Source organism: Lipotes vexillifer, unplaced genomic scaffold (assembly GCF_000442215.2).
Source record: "Lipotes vexillifer unplaced genomic scaffold, Lipotes_vexillifer_v1.1 scaffold321, whole genome shotgun sequence".
In the NCBI taxonomy this organism is placed as follows: Eukaryota; Metazoa; Chordata; class Mammalia; order Artiodactyla; family Lipotidae; genus Lipotes; species Lipotes vexillifer.
The window spans coordinates 618681-633767 of record NW_006777145.1 but is presented as its reverse complement, the minus strand read 5'-3'; the positions used below and the strand labels follow the sequence as shown (position 1 = coordinate 633767).

General features: G+C 36.8%; 1 pseudogene across 1 annotated transcript; it reads right to left on the bottom strand.

The window, feature by feature from the left end:
- Nucleotides 1-13815: 13815 nt before the first annotated feature.
- LOC103076075 (thymosin beta-4 pseudogene) lies at nt 13816-14425 on the bottom strand (annotated as a pseudogene). Its single transcript, XR_014368609.1, has one exon. The product of XR_014368609.1 is annotated as a thymosin beta-4 pseudogene (transcript).
- Between the last annotated feature and the right edge of the window lie 662 nt (nt 14426-15087).

Below are 15087 nucleotides of genomic sequence, written 5' to 3'. Positions count from 1 at the left end.
GATCTTCCCGGACCGGGGCACGAACCCGTGTCCCCTGCATCGGCAGGCGGACTCTCAACCACTTCGCCACCAGGGAAGCCCATGATGACATATTTGAATCAGATATTTCCTGTATATAACCTCATTTGAACATCAACAAATACTAAGAGAATAATTATATCAGCTCTACTTTTGTGGATGAAGAAACTGAATCACAGAAAATTTAAGTAATTTGCCTAAGGATGGGATCAGAATGTAAGACCATATCTATTAATTTTTTAGTTTTATTTAGAACTTGAGAAATCTCAAACAAGGAGGCAAATGGCACTTAATTAATGCATATTTAAATTAGAAGTTTTATGTATTTCAAAATTATCTGAGGCATCATTATATTCAAACAGTTTCTACTGATCAAGAAACTGATAGGTAATTTACCTAAAATAATGGGATCAGAATTCAAACCTTTGTCTATTGATTCAAAGTGATTATTCTTCTTACTAAAAATATAATTTTTTACCTGGAAGAGACTTTTGAAATAGTTGAGGCTAGGCTCCTAATTTTTTTTATAATATAAAACAAGGTATAAAAGGAAAGTTGTTCCTTGTAGGTTGTTGGAAGGGCAGGGATGAAAACAGAACACTATTGCATGTCATCACTGGGAAAGAAATTTCCAGCTATGTTACTGGAAAGTCACTCTGCAACCTTTAAAGGAATTTAACTTTTTATAATTATTTATCATGATAATCTTAATCTGGAAACAACAATTTCCAGTTAACTCCTAAAAAATTTCTTGGGGTGCTGGTGGGAAAGAGAGTCCCCTTTTGCATAGTAACAGTTCATTACACATGTTAGGCACTTTATTTACATTTGTCATATAAATGAATGCAACAGAATAAATAATAGAAACTTTTATGAGAGTGGCTATATATTCAAAGGCATGTTCTATTTTCAATTCTTAGAGAACAAATAAAATCCATTTTTTTAATCTATTGGGATATGTATCACCCTTTTCCTGCAATCAAATTTATATATTTCTAGAAGATACTGTCCTTACTTTGTCAATAGTCCCTTCCATGAGTGGGTACTCATGGAAGAGTGGTTGTTACAGTATTAAAGTAAGAAAGATGGGATGGGAAAAGATTGGAAAAGACTAGAATAAGGATTCTGAAGCTGAGGAGAGTAAATCAGGAAAAGAAGAAGGAAGGGGGAGGCAGGAAGGGAAAACTGACTTTCTGCTTTGCGAAATTTATGTATATCTATATGTATGTGTATATACACAAGCATGTACATTTGTGTGGCAGAATTCAGCTAAGAAAAAACAGCTTTGCTATACACCTGAAACTAACACAATATTGTTTGGGTTTTTTTTTTGGGGGGGATGTGGTTTGGCCATGCCACAGGGCTTGTGGGATCTTAATTCCCTGACCAGGGATGGAACCTGGGCCCTCGGCAGTGAAAGCACTGAGTCCTAAACAACGGACCATCAGGGAATTCCCTAACACAACATTGTTAATCAGCTATACTGCAATATGAAACAAGAAGTTAAAAAACAAACAAAAATTCCCTGTTTGACCATTCTAAGAAACAAACAAACAAACAAAACAGCTAGAGATAATAGAGTTGAAAAAGGAAGTTGTTGTTACCAAGTAACTTTAGGGGATATTGTGATCCTAAACAATGAATTTAACAAAACTTTGTTACAGAATAATTCTAATTCCAACTCTCAGGAAGGCAGAGTTTAGATTCTCTCCATTTCCCTTGAAAATATATTAGACTTAGTAGTTCTTTACAAAGAATAGCACAGAGAAGGGGAAAAATAATAACTGTACCATGAAGAAAGCTTCAAAAACACTACATTATCTAGTTGGTGAAGGTTAACGTCATCATGATGTACCCCTGATATGAGATGAGATGAGAGAGGCACTTCACTTCTGTGGTATTCTTCCTCAAACCTATATCCCCAGTCTAATCATGAGAAAAACATCAGACAAACCCAGACTGAAGGAAATTCTAAGAATTTTAACAATCCTCAAGACTGTCAAAGCCATGAAAAAAACAGAAAGATTCTCATTGACCAGAAGGACAGTGGAGATAGGAAAGCAATGCAAGGTAATACAAATTGGCTACTGGGAAAAGAGGATGTTAGTGGAAAAACTGGTGAAATCAAAACTGACTCTGGGCTTTAGGTAACAGTAATGTACCAATGTCAATTTCTTAATTTTGCCAAATGTACCATAGAAATATAATGGGTTGACAATGGTGGAAACAGAGCAAAGTATATATGGGAATTCTTTATTAACTTTGCACCTTTCTGTAAATCTGAAAGCATTATAAAAGCAAACATTGTATTTAAATAAGCAATAGCAGAATATATTTAAAAATAAGCAGAATGGCAGGGTGTGGAGGTGCGGTTCACAGAAGTGGATGAGTTAGAAAGTAAAAGCCTGAAAATGTGTTACCTGAAAGCAGAAGAACTTTCTGTGGACTTGGTTACATTTCACACAGGGAACTCTTCTCCAGCCTTGTGAAAATTCTGAAAATCCCCTTCACATACTGGGCTGATTATCTATGTCAGCAACCATGATTATAATGAATACAGACAAGTTTATGGCAATAAAAGCAAAAGTGAGATGAAGGAGAAATGTGGATTTTGTTTTTGAAATAGGTGACAAAAGGTTCTACCACGTGAGAACTTATTTTCCAGACCTTGAGTATCACTTGCTAGTTATACATACTTGGTGGGGGAAAAATCCTGAAATAAAAAACATGTGTGTGTGAAGAGCTATGAAAGGATAATTTATAATCTCTAGCGATTTGGAGCAGTAACTAAAATAGTCAAGCAAAGCTGTATTTCATTCATTTAACAAAAATTGGAATAAGAACCACTGGATTATGCCCATTGTATGTATTTCTGTGTTCCTGGGGCCCCAAACATGGAAGGTGTGAATGAATGAATCGATAGATGAATGAATGAATGGATGGATGGATGAATGAATACGATGGAAAGACTGGAGTTGTAGGAAATACCACAGCGTTCATTCTAATAAGGGTGATACTCATAACTGGTTTTGATATAAAAAAGATAATACAAGTACTAAGAGGTTTAAATAAAGAAGCATAAGATTTCAGAGGATTGAGGTTTTAATTCAGGGTTAGATACAGTCCTGCTATTTGTACTGAGCTTGTCAGGACTTGACCATGTGATATGTTAAGGTTTACTTATTCCCTGGTTTGTGAGGTACAAAGTGCTTATTTAAAGCAAGAACATCAAAGTTTGAATCTCAATTCCACACCTGACCCTCACACACTTAACTCCTACAGCTTCAGTAACTTCATGAATAACATACGGAAGACAAGAATACTTATGTCTCTCACTGCTTTGCTGGAAAAATTAAATTACACAAAGTTTGTAAAAATATCTGGCAGAGCAGTGTGGCTAGTAACAGCAGGTGACTATGAATCTAGGTAGAGGTAAATGATTAAAAATTCACTGTTCCTAGTCTAGGTGGGCAATCATTAATTTGGTCTAACCACTCCACAAGGTAATATTGGCATTTTACCAATGCCTGCTGGGACTATGCTGTCTCTAACAGTGTGATTTTAGAGAGGGAAAGCAGGTAGGAACTTCCCAGATACTTGATAAGCATAGTGTTCAGGTGACCAGCCCAGAATACAGGAATATAGGTTACAGTCTTTCGTCTTAGGCCGGTTGATACCAAACATTGGTTTTATACATGTAATAGATGGTTTTCCATAGCATTTCCCTGAGTTAATATAGTAATATAACTTGCATTTTGAATTTTAAAAGTCCAATCAGAAGCTGAATAATGATTCCTATTCCCCTTCTGGAAGATGACAGCCAGAAGGCTGGAAGGGTCATGGGTAATTGGTAGGGAGTGTAATATCTAAAAGGTAGTTGGTCATTTGAGATATCTTTTTGCACTTCTGTTATTATTAGTTGACCTTCAACTTTCTCTCAGATACTCCAGAAATCCTGCAAGCTCATTATTTAATTTTTTTTTAAATGCAGAGATTACTGTGGCTAAAACTTTAAAGTCCACAGAATTTATTTTAAATGTCTCCATCTTAGATATTCAGTGGTCTTATATCCTAGGCTTTTAGTTAGAAGCATGTCACAAACGCTGAAAAAAAACCCCCAGCAATATTAGTTTTTAAAAAATATTTTTACTTGCATTAGATTGTTTAATGCTCAAAAGAGGAACCTGTGGGTCAGTTTCATCATTCCTATTTTCCAGATGAAGAAACTCAAGCTGAGAAAGGTTAAGTGACTTGCTCAACGTAACAAGGTAAGTCAGTAAGTCTTTCAACTCTGTCTACAAATTTTCTTCACTGTGTCCTGCTATTAATACCTCTGTGTGAACTAATTTTAATTAGTACTTCTTTCCCAGGGCTTTTGGTTTTTAAAAGAACATAGCATGTAAACGGACTCATTTATTAATGCTGGAATTTAAGATCTTATAGCCTTTGAGTAAGTTGATATTTAAAGGAAGCAAAAGGACCTTCTGGGTGTTCCACAAATCACGTAAAATAAAGGTGAAAAATACCCACTTGCATGTAAAATTTATTTTGATGATATCGTTCAACTGTGGCCCTGCCTTATTAGTAAATGATATATATTTAAGTTCCTAAATAATTTAAGATTCTTTTCTGGCTCCAGGGAACTATTTTTTTTATTAAATAAGTACCTTAAAATGCTATAAACCAGTGTTTCTCCAGTGGAACAGTTTTGCCAACCATGGGGTATTTGACAATACCTGGAAATATTTTTAGTTGCCACAACTGGAGAATGTTACTGGCATTTAGTGGGTAGAGATTAGAGATGCTGATAAATGTCCTACAATGAACAGGACAGACACCTATAACAAAGAATTATCCAGTCCCATATGTCAATAATGCCCAGGCTGAGAAATGCTGGTATATCCAGAATAGCAGAGTAGCAGCAAGGACAAGGATTCAGTACTATTTGGGTTGTAGCTGGAAGCAGGAAGACATTGTAAAGGTGAAGGTAAATAGGTTTTTGAAGAAAATACAAAGCCATCCCAGACCTGTTAGATCCTATGGCCAAAAGCCTTGGCAATGAATGCCATGTGTGGCTTGAAACCCTGGGAATTTAAAATTGTTAAGTTACTTTGTATGGTATCAAGGAGCTTAGAGTCAATGGTAAATGTTATACTTTAGAGTTCATACTTTGCATTATTAATTCATTTGGTCCTCATCACAACCCTATAAGATAAACATTATAATCTCCATTTTACAAGTAAGGAAACAAAAGCATAGAAGAGTTTTGAAACTTGCCAAAGATGGCACAGCTAGCATTGATTTTAGTATAGCTTGTGGTTAAATTTATAATTATAAATTTATAATTAAATGTATAATTATAAACTTAAATTTATAATTCAAAATATGTGCTTTATAGGTCACATAATACAAAAAGAAGTGTCCTATGGTTTACAATACACAAACACACACAACTAAGACTGCTAAATTAGAAACAGGGAAATAGTGTTTAAATGTTATAGTATGAAAAATCCTTGGTCTTTATGAAATCTGTAGCAGAGCAAGAGATATGACCCTGGGCTCCTTCTAAGCTAAAATAATCATTAAGTACATAGATATTGTGGTCTGATAAAAGGAAATCAACTGATGTTATTCAAGAGCGGGCAAATATTCCCTAGAACTCTTTTCTAAAAAGAGTGCAACCTAAGGAGGGCTGTCTTTCAAGGTGAGTTGAAGGACTGTTAAACAGGCACTCAGGCTGCATGTTTTGCAGCAGACTTAAGCTATTCACTCTCTCAATAATTAAACATTTAGTCATTTGAGGATGCTGGGAGAGTTTCCTAACTTCTATTCATTTTGACCTTAAAAATGGGATGATGATGTATAGGATTTAATCAATATGTGAACAACCAGACATTTCCTTAACAGTCTTCATATCACTCTGTTGGTTTAACACAGCTGGAAAGCCCAAAGCAATGATTAGGTCTGTTGCTAAGGATTAAGCCACCGAATTATGGATGGAAAGAATGTCACCTCCTCCTCCATAAAGGACCGTTCCTCTCAGCTGGACAACCAAGGTCCCAATTCCTCTCCCCTTCCAAATCAAGGAAAACATTTTAATTATGACTTCAACAACTGTTCTAGACAAGTCCAGAGATAGATTGCCCTGGGAATTATTTTCTCTAAAATGAATTGCAAGTGTTTACCATAAATATATGTTTAATATATGCTCTGCTTATGTCTGGGGCCAGGCAGCATAAAATTACTTTACTGGCAATAGTTTTCAGTCATGAATTTTCATTTTATCCAACCAACGTGTATTCAGCACCTGAGTTGAATTGGTATCCTTTCTACTAACCAGTTTTGTCTTTTAAATATCACATGGATTCATTACCAGCCTATTACTTAGATCAAGAGAAGAATTCTAAGGAGTTATGTAACACGTGCTGTGTAAACATAGCACAGTACATAGCTTCATTCAAGACATTTATCAAGCACCTACTATGTCCTAAAATTTGCACCGAAATCACACAGGAGGCAGAAACACAGAATTTCTCCAAAACACATTTATTGACATTGATTGATTGTTTTCTCCCCACACCTGTGAGTTTACTCTCCAGTAGGCAAATTAATTTTTCAGCTGCTTTTCTATAGGGTAATGGGCCTCAAATACCTTTACTCAATATGAAGCTGTTCTAAGACACAGGGCAGACTTGCAAAACCATAAGGTAAAACTTAGCCCTAAAGCCACTGGACACCAGAGCAATTCATATCCCCTCAGATATTGTATTTAATGCATAAGCATGCATCAAAGTGAAAATTCTGACAAATGTGCCTTCTTTCCTCCCAGCAGTCAAACCTCTCAGCCCTGCAGTTTGGTTGAAAAATAAAACCATGATGTGCTTCCAAATATCTGCTGTTTTTCATCAGTAGGGCTGTAAGTGGACCCTCACCTCCCATCTCACACACACACACACACACACACACACACACACACACACACACACACCAGAGTTCCTTTTTTCCTCCTTCCCCTAAACAAACTTGTTATCAAAGAAAATTTTAACAGAACTGAATCCAAGACAAGCATTCTTGGATTCTTCTTGTTATTTTCTGCAAACCAAATGTGCCGTTTTAACTGAGGTGGAGAGAGGATCAACTGGTCCCGTCTGGGCTGCAGTGCAGGGGATCCAAGCACGAAAAAGAGCATAGAAGGTGACCTGGAAGAGGTCACCATTCCCACACTTGAAAGGAGTGTCCAGGCAAGTCTGAGTCAATTTGACACATTTCAAACTCCTGGAAAACCAGGTGCTTCAAAACTGACTTTTGAAATCCAAAGGTCCTGAGGGGTGAGCCAGGGAAAGGAAGGTGTTGCTTTTCCTGACTCAAAATTCAGTGTTGCTGCCTGTGGAGACAATGCATTCAAAATTCAAAGGATGCTCATTCGGTTTTAGTGGAAGAGGAGCAAGTTACAAAAGAGTGTCTTACTTCTCTTTTTACCTTTTGCAATAGGCTGCCCTTTCCTGCCGTTATAGAAATTATCTGAAGATCTCCCTCATGGAAATCAGGCGGGCAGACAGTCTAGGGCTCAGCAGGCAAAGTAACACTGACTTATATTTGACAAGTTTTGACAGATAAATAATTCTTGGCTGGTGTCCTAGGTTAAATATCAACTCCTCGCTGTGACTGCCAGGACAGCTGCAAAGTATCTGACCCTGGCAACTAAGGTCCAGCTCACGAGAAAGTGGCAGTATCACAACCAACTGATACTGTGGTGATTTGTTCTCCGGGACACTCCTCAGGATGACTTTAACCCCTCAAAGAATGTAGCTGGAATTTGCAATTCAGTGTATTTCTAGGGAACAGCCTAGTCTTCACACTATTTTTAAATATTTTTACATCAACATGGAAACAAGCCTTTGTACATTTTAAGACCCCTAATGAGGAATTTCATCAAGAAATGGACAGACTACAATACTTGCTTTCAGTAAGCATGGTCAGGAGTTGAAAATGTTCTTTGTTTTTTGTTTTAATACAAAATACATTATGTATGCTGTGAAAACTGGAATCTCTTGTTTTGAGTACCTTAGAGAGAAAAGTCATGAAGCATAAACTGAAGAGATATACTGTTTTGGAGGGGGATCAGAGAGATCATGAAAAAAACAAGAGAGAGAGAAATAGACCATAAAGTGGAGTATATTTTTAGTTGTCAGTGCTTAGAGAAAGATATTGTCAATTATGGGGCATCAAGAATAAAATTAATGTGGATATGAATTTTCAAAACTACTGATTGTTTTGCCATTGAATGAATATTACTTTAACCTTGTAATTAGGGTAAATGATCATGATAATAATAACAATAGATTCCAGTTATAGAGTTCCTACCATGTGCTAGGAATTATACCTGTAAGAAAAGTATCAGAATTCCTTTTTTAAAGATGATTAAGTTGAGGCTCAGTTGAAATAACTTGCTCTAAAATGTATGCAGTCTTTAAGCACAGGTCTGTCTGAGTGAAAACTAGACATACTTTTAGGTAGGTCAGTGTTGTTCAACCTCTCTTTTTAACATACTTCCTTCACCTGCCAGCAAAGATTTTGCTGAACTTTCCTTTCTGTAGTTTGTATATAATGAAAACGGTAGTCATATGAATGTGCTTTTCAATGTATCTCTTTTCTAGAAACGCTAACTTGGCTCCAAAGAGACTTCCTTCACTCCCCAGGCTCCAGCCCCCATCCCTACCCATATCCCTCATCCCCTATTCTTTCAGACCTGACTGAGAATCATGTCTATAGTCTGTGAATTCAGTCCTTATATTATACTTACTCTGGGTTATTTGCTTGGGCACTGCCAATATGGATCATAATAAAGTCTAAGAACATCTCACTTTCTAAAATCGAATGAGTATGCCCTGCAAGTCTAACCAAATGTAGATACAGCAGAGGGTGGATTCAAGAGGGATCCATGCTTATCATGGATTTGAATGAGAAGGAAAGAGTGGGAGCATATGAGAAAGGGAGTGTTGGGCTTGAGTCTCAATTCATCATGTACTACCCTTGTAAAGAGCATGACCCAGGAGTCTGACTGCCTGGATTCAAATCCTGTCTCACCTCTTTAATAATTCGGACTTTCCATATGTTACTTGACCTCTCTGAGCCTCAGTTTTATAACATACAAATCAGAGATAATAATAGTTCCTGCCTAATGACGATTAAATGAGATAATGAATGGTAAGTTCTTAGAAAAATGCTTGGCACATAGTAAGTGGTCAATAAATGATATCTTTTACTATTCACATTATTCTTGTTATCATCATCATTATTATGTGACTACTATTACTAAATATTATTATTATCAATATTATATTGATAATATTATCAATATTTTATTGATAATATTATTATCATTTTATAAATATTATTATCAATATTTATCAGCCTCAAGGCCTTCATGAAAATAAAAAAATTATCCAAGCAGTTATATTTCAAAATAGATTATTGTATTTAACCAATTATATTAGTTTTATGAAAATACAGCTTTATGGAAAAATGGAAAAATTCACTCAAATAATGGGACTAACTGGTAAACTTGATAGTCTATGATCAGCCCCAAATACTGTTCATTTCCCTTGGGTGGCCACCTATCTCGATCTCTCCCTCGACACAAGTCACTGGGTGAATCAGAGAGCATTTTGGAAGTTAAGCACATCTGACTTCAGAGTTTAGCCTACTTACTTCTAAATTCCAGCTCCAATAAAATTCAGTTTTCTCATCTATAAAGTGACACTAATAATAACTACCTTGAAAGACAGTAATAATGATTAAACACATAATGTCACAAAGCAATAAAGGCTAACACTTACTGATCTCTTATTTTATGCCACACACTGGGCTAGGCACTTTCAATGCATTAACCATTTAACCTTCACAATTGTATATGGCACATGCTATTTTAATACCTATTTTTGTAATTGCTAAATAAATGGCAACTTTAGTTATTTAAACAAATGTCTTCACTGTGCTTGACATTTGTTTTCAGAGACAAAGCTTTTCAAAGACTCTCCTTTTCTAGGAGTGATTTTAGATCACCACATTATCTGCCCAGGTTCCCCACTGCCTGTCTTGCCTGAAGGTCTCCAAGCTGAGTGTGGGAGAATTTACCAGGGAGAAAAACTATTTAGTTTTACCTGGGTGACAGCAATTATGCAGAATGACAAAAGGAGTAGTTAAGTTACAAGTTAAGGATGATAATTCATTCTCCCCAGGGACTGTCACTCAGAAAGCCTTGAGAAAAAATAACACCAAAACAATGGCAGGCTCTATTGTTAACAGTCATGTCGCCATAATGCCTTGGCATTCTGAAACAATAAGACCAAAAATGCAGTCTGCTGTCCCTCGAAAGCTCTCCAAGCACATATGCTATAGTTCAAGCTGTCACTCCTTGGAGACTCACCATGGAACGGTTGTCAGGTCATCCCTGTTAGCCATGGTGGCTCCATTTGTAATGAATGGCTCCATAGGACCCTCCAAAGAACTTAACTCGCATCAGAAACTTACTTGCAATACATGAACCAAAGAGTGGGAGAAACCTAGATAATAAAAGTATGGATTTCCTCAATACAGATAGGAAGGTGGAGGTATTTGCTAAAACAAATAGTGATAATTATAACTTTTGCATATTATGTGCAAGTCATACTCTGAAAAAAAAAACAACCCACCAAATAAACAGAAATAAAGTGTGAATATCCACATCTTCAGGAGTTAAAACATTTTACTGATTTCTAATTCATCAGTACTGATTCAAATATCTTTATTTTACTTGCTATTTGCTATAGTCTTAAAGACAGAAGTACTAGTTCAGAGTAAGTTGATGTCAGGTGGCATATTTATTGCTTGAAATCTATGGCAATAAATAGAGTAAGGGAGATGTAGTTTTTCAGGGCTTATTATGGCCTAGTATACCAAACTGTAAACTAGCACAGACTATATAGCAAAAAGACAAATAAAATCATGGAGCCAGCTTGACTGAGTTCAAATCCCTTTCTTCCACATCTTGCTGAAAGACATTTGGACAAAAAAATCCCTTAAACTATGTATGCCTCAGTTTCTGGAACTGTAGAATAGGTATAATATTTGCCCCTAAGCCATATGGTTGTTGTTAAATGAGTTAATACATGTCATATGTTTCAAACAGTGCCCAGAATATGATAACCACTGGATAAGCATTAGCTCTTACTCTGACTTATTTAGCATATTCAACAGGTAATTTAATCATTTAGTCATTTTAATTCCTATATTATTGATAATGAAAGGAGTGTTTAGGGGAAATTCCATAATTGACACAGGGTCACATGGAAGAGGTGAGACTGAAACTACAGCCAGCTGGATCCAAATACTGCTTTTCTCAACAACTTAATTCTATTTTCTAAGAATAGGAGCTTTGGGGGAGAGTCAGAACTGAGGTCAAATCCCTCATTCTGTGGCTTACTAGCTATATGATTTAGGAAAACTCATCAGAATTCCATTAAACTTAGTTTCCTCTTCTGTAAAATGAGAATAATCATAACAAATTATAGAGGACAAGTAAGGATTTGAAGAGATTTTTAAGTTACTTTTGCTGTTCACAATGAAAGATGCTCTATTTGCATATCACCTGGAAATACTGACATAACTCTTGTTTTGCTTCTTGGAGGGAATCATTAGTGAGGTTATTGGGGGAAATTTTGCACAAGATTTTATTTTTCCAAATAGTTTCTTCCCAAAGAAATGTTACTATTTACTCAAAGGATTTCTTAATCATATATAAGGTTAAAATTTTAAATCATATGAAAATCTATATGACCCAAAATGGTTAGCCTCTATCACTTTTGGTATAGTGAGTTTGGAGTTCCAAAGGTTAGAAAGATGGGATAGTTTGGCCTTCAAGTGTGTGTCCCAGCAACAAGGAATCTAAGCATCTGAACACTCGAAAGAAAGTGTTCAGAACAATACATTTTAAATAAACACTTACTGGGTGAAACACTGAATTAGAGTACTAGCCAAGGAGGCGGGATTAGGTTGAGGCATGAAAGAGGTCTAGAGGCAATCACTCTCAGAGGTGGGAGAGAATAAACAGAAAACTTACAAAAGAGATACCTAGTATGGTTTGTACTTGAGACTTGGAGTGGGGAGGAAGGAGTGGGGAGGAAGGTCTCAGATACCTAAGACTCATGGCTGGGCCAGGAAACAGTGCATTTGAATGTGACTCATCCCAGACACTACTATAAAAGTATTACGAGGGATGGGAGGAAGAGTAGAAGAGGTCTTAATAGAGACCAACCTGCAAGCCTGGACTAGGTGCTTTCCTCTGTGCTCCTGGAAGTTTCCCTGTCCCTCTCTAGTGGCTCTAGTGTTACCTACAGACCCTCTGTTGATCTGTCTCATCCACCAGACAGACTAGAGGTCCTTGTATAAAAGACCCAGATCATTCATCTTGTGCCTTCAGTTCCAAGCAGGGCACTAGAACATAGTAGGTGCCAGTAAATACTTTTTAAAAATCTATATGAAGAAAAGAATGATGGGATTTATTATATATACTTTGGCCCTGTGTAGTTTAGGGAAACAATGGTACAGACATGATCTTACAGGCAGAAGCTTAAATCAGGGCAAGGATATGAGCAGTTCTTAGCAGAAGTACCTAAAAACTTATGAAAAAAAAAAATACATAAATGAATCACTTTGCTGTACAGCAGAAACTAACACAGCATTGTAAATCAACTTCAATAAAAATAAATTTTAAAAAATTTATGAAAATATATATGATTCCATCCATCTAGACTCAATGTTAGAATATACCATTGATAGGTCAAAGTACAAGAACATGCATTCATTCATTCATTTATGCATCCATTCAACAAATATCTACTACATATCTCCTATGTGTGAAGGGTCTTACCAGGTGATAGATTCAGATGGAAAATAATACAGATACAAGTTTTTCTCTACAGTTTTTTATGGCCTAGAATGGGCTCTGAAATCAAACAAAAAAATTACATAAAAATTACTCAATCACAAGGTGATAGTTGTTACACAGAAAAATAGTAAGGTATATTCTGCCATAGACTAGGCATGAGGGGGGATGAAATAGTTTGGGGGCAGTACCTTGAGGTGATTTAGATATATCCACCATTGAAAACTATTGCTTTGGGTCTTTGTAAATTTCTTCTGGCTCTTGTTTTTATGATCTTGTTTTCCCTACCTAAAAATTCATTCACCTTGACATTTCTACCCCCAGTGTGTTGAAGGATCTCCAAGTCCTATGAGTCGGGGGACAAAAGTAAACATTGATCTGTGGTTCGTTCCCAATACAGTGGGGAAGCAGTTAAGTAAGTATAAACAGGTAAACTTCCATGGTCGTTTAAACCCACCCCTCTCAAATGTTAATCTGTACAACTGTCGATTATACCCTATCACACCTCCAGCTGAGGAACTGCAACACATTTTTAACCATCCATATGGCAAGCAGCATGAAAGCTGAAAAAGAATATGACAACTTAGGGTTCTAGCTTACTCCTAATGTTGTGCACATAATAAATTATAGCCTATCTACATGACCTTATTTTTCATATTTTCGTGGCCCATTCTTTTTATCACCATGGGTGTGATTAGTATCCAGAGCTTCTGGTGATGTCAGTAGATACTCTGGATTCATTTGAAACCCATGACAAAACTGTGGCTTTGCCTATCTGAGAGAGATAAGAATTAACCCTCATTTAAAGAAAATTGTAATTGATGTACTCAATGCCATTCTTCTGAGAAATCAGTTGTCTTTTTTTTTTTTTTCAGGTTTTAAAACTTTATTTGCATATTAAAAAAATTGTGCATTCCAATAATTAAAATCATTTGAACAACAACAACAACAAAAAAATGGCACTCTGATTAAACTGCATTTTACAGCCCGCAGGACACCTTGGACCAGCTTGCTCTTTACTCTAGATTTCACTGTCGTCCCACCCAGCCTCCTCCTTCACCAACATGCAAGTTCTTTTCCTTCCCTGCCAGTCAGACAGGCGGATGGGAGGCAGGCGCGGCCTTCGTTGTCAGTAGTTCTCCATTCTTTGATGTGAAAAGGGGCAGCACAGTCATTTAAACTTGATCCAACCTCTTTGATCTTACAAAGTTAAACAGCTAAAAGAAGTAAAATAAGAGGGCAATGCTCGTGGAATGTACAGTGCATATAGGCGGCACACACCTCATTACGACTCGCCTGCTTGCTTCTCCTGTTCAATCGTTTCTTGTGAAGGCAGTGGATTTTTCTCTTTCGTTTCTGTTTTCTTCAGTTTCGACTTATCGAATTTCTCAGTCTCAGCCATATCGGGCTTGTCAGACATGGCTGCAGAGGAACCGGAGCGAGTTACGAGCGAACGAGGTCCGACCTGCGCAGTGGTCGCCGCCGAGTCCAGTTGTCTTAATTACATAGTACAGACTGGTCACTTCTAAGGAATTTGGTGAGGGCAGGAGACGTTCTGAATGTGTTGTTCTGGATGGGTTCAAAGTAAACATTTAGATTACTTATGCATCCTGGCTGGATGAACCCACCCTCCCCGGGTTTTTGTTTCTCCATGTGTGTTCCTTTTGACTCAGAGGTCACAGTGTATGAGGGAGAGTGAAAAAAGCAGCCTGGGTGTTTGGGGGCCATTTTGAAGTGAACAAATCAGGGGTATGAAAATCGCTTCTCCGTTTGAGAAATTTCTAAAATGTTCAATGCAATAATCTTTCTATTGTTTATCAAGTCCTCCCACTTTCCCTGTCATGCATTCTAGTGGTTGCTGCTACTGACACTGCTGACATCGGCAAAGTTTGCCATTGACATCCAACAGCTTCCCTTTAATTTCTATATTTCTGTACATCAGAGCACTGCACCCTCGTGATAATGCTAAGCATATTGTTTCATTATTTTTAGGCACTTCGTAGGGCTTACAATTTTTTTTAAAGCCAAAGCTATTTGTTACTGCTATCACGTCTTTTTCTTCCAAGTAAACCACAAATTCTTTTCACCAATGGCAAAATGAGCCCTTTCATAGATTTCTCTGGGTCTTTTATCTTAGTCTTCTT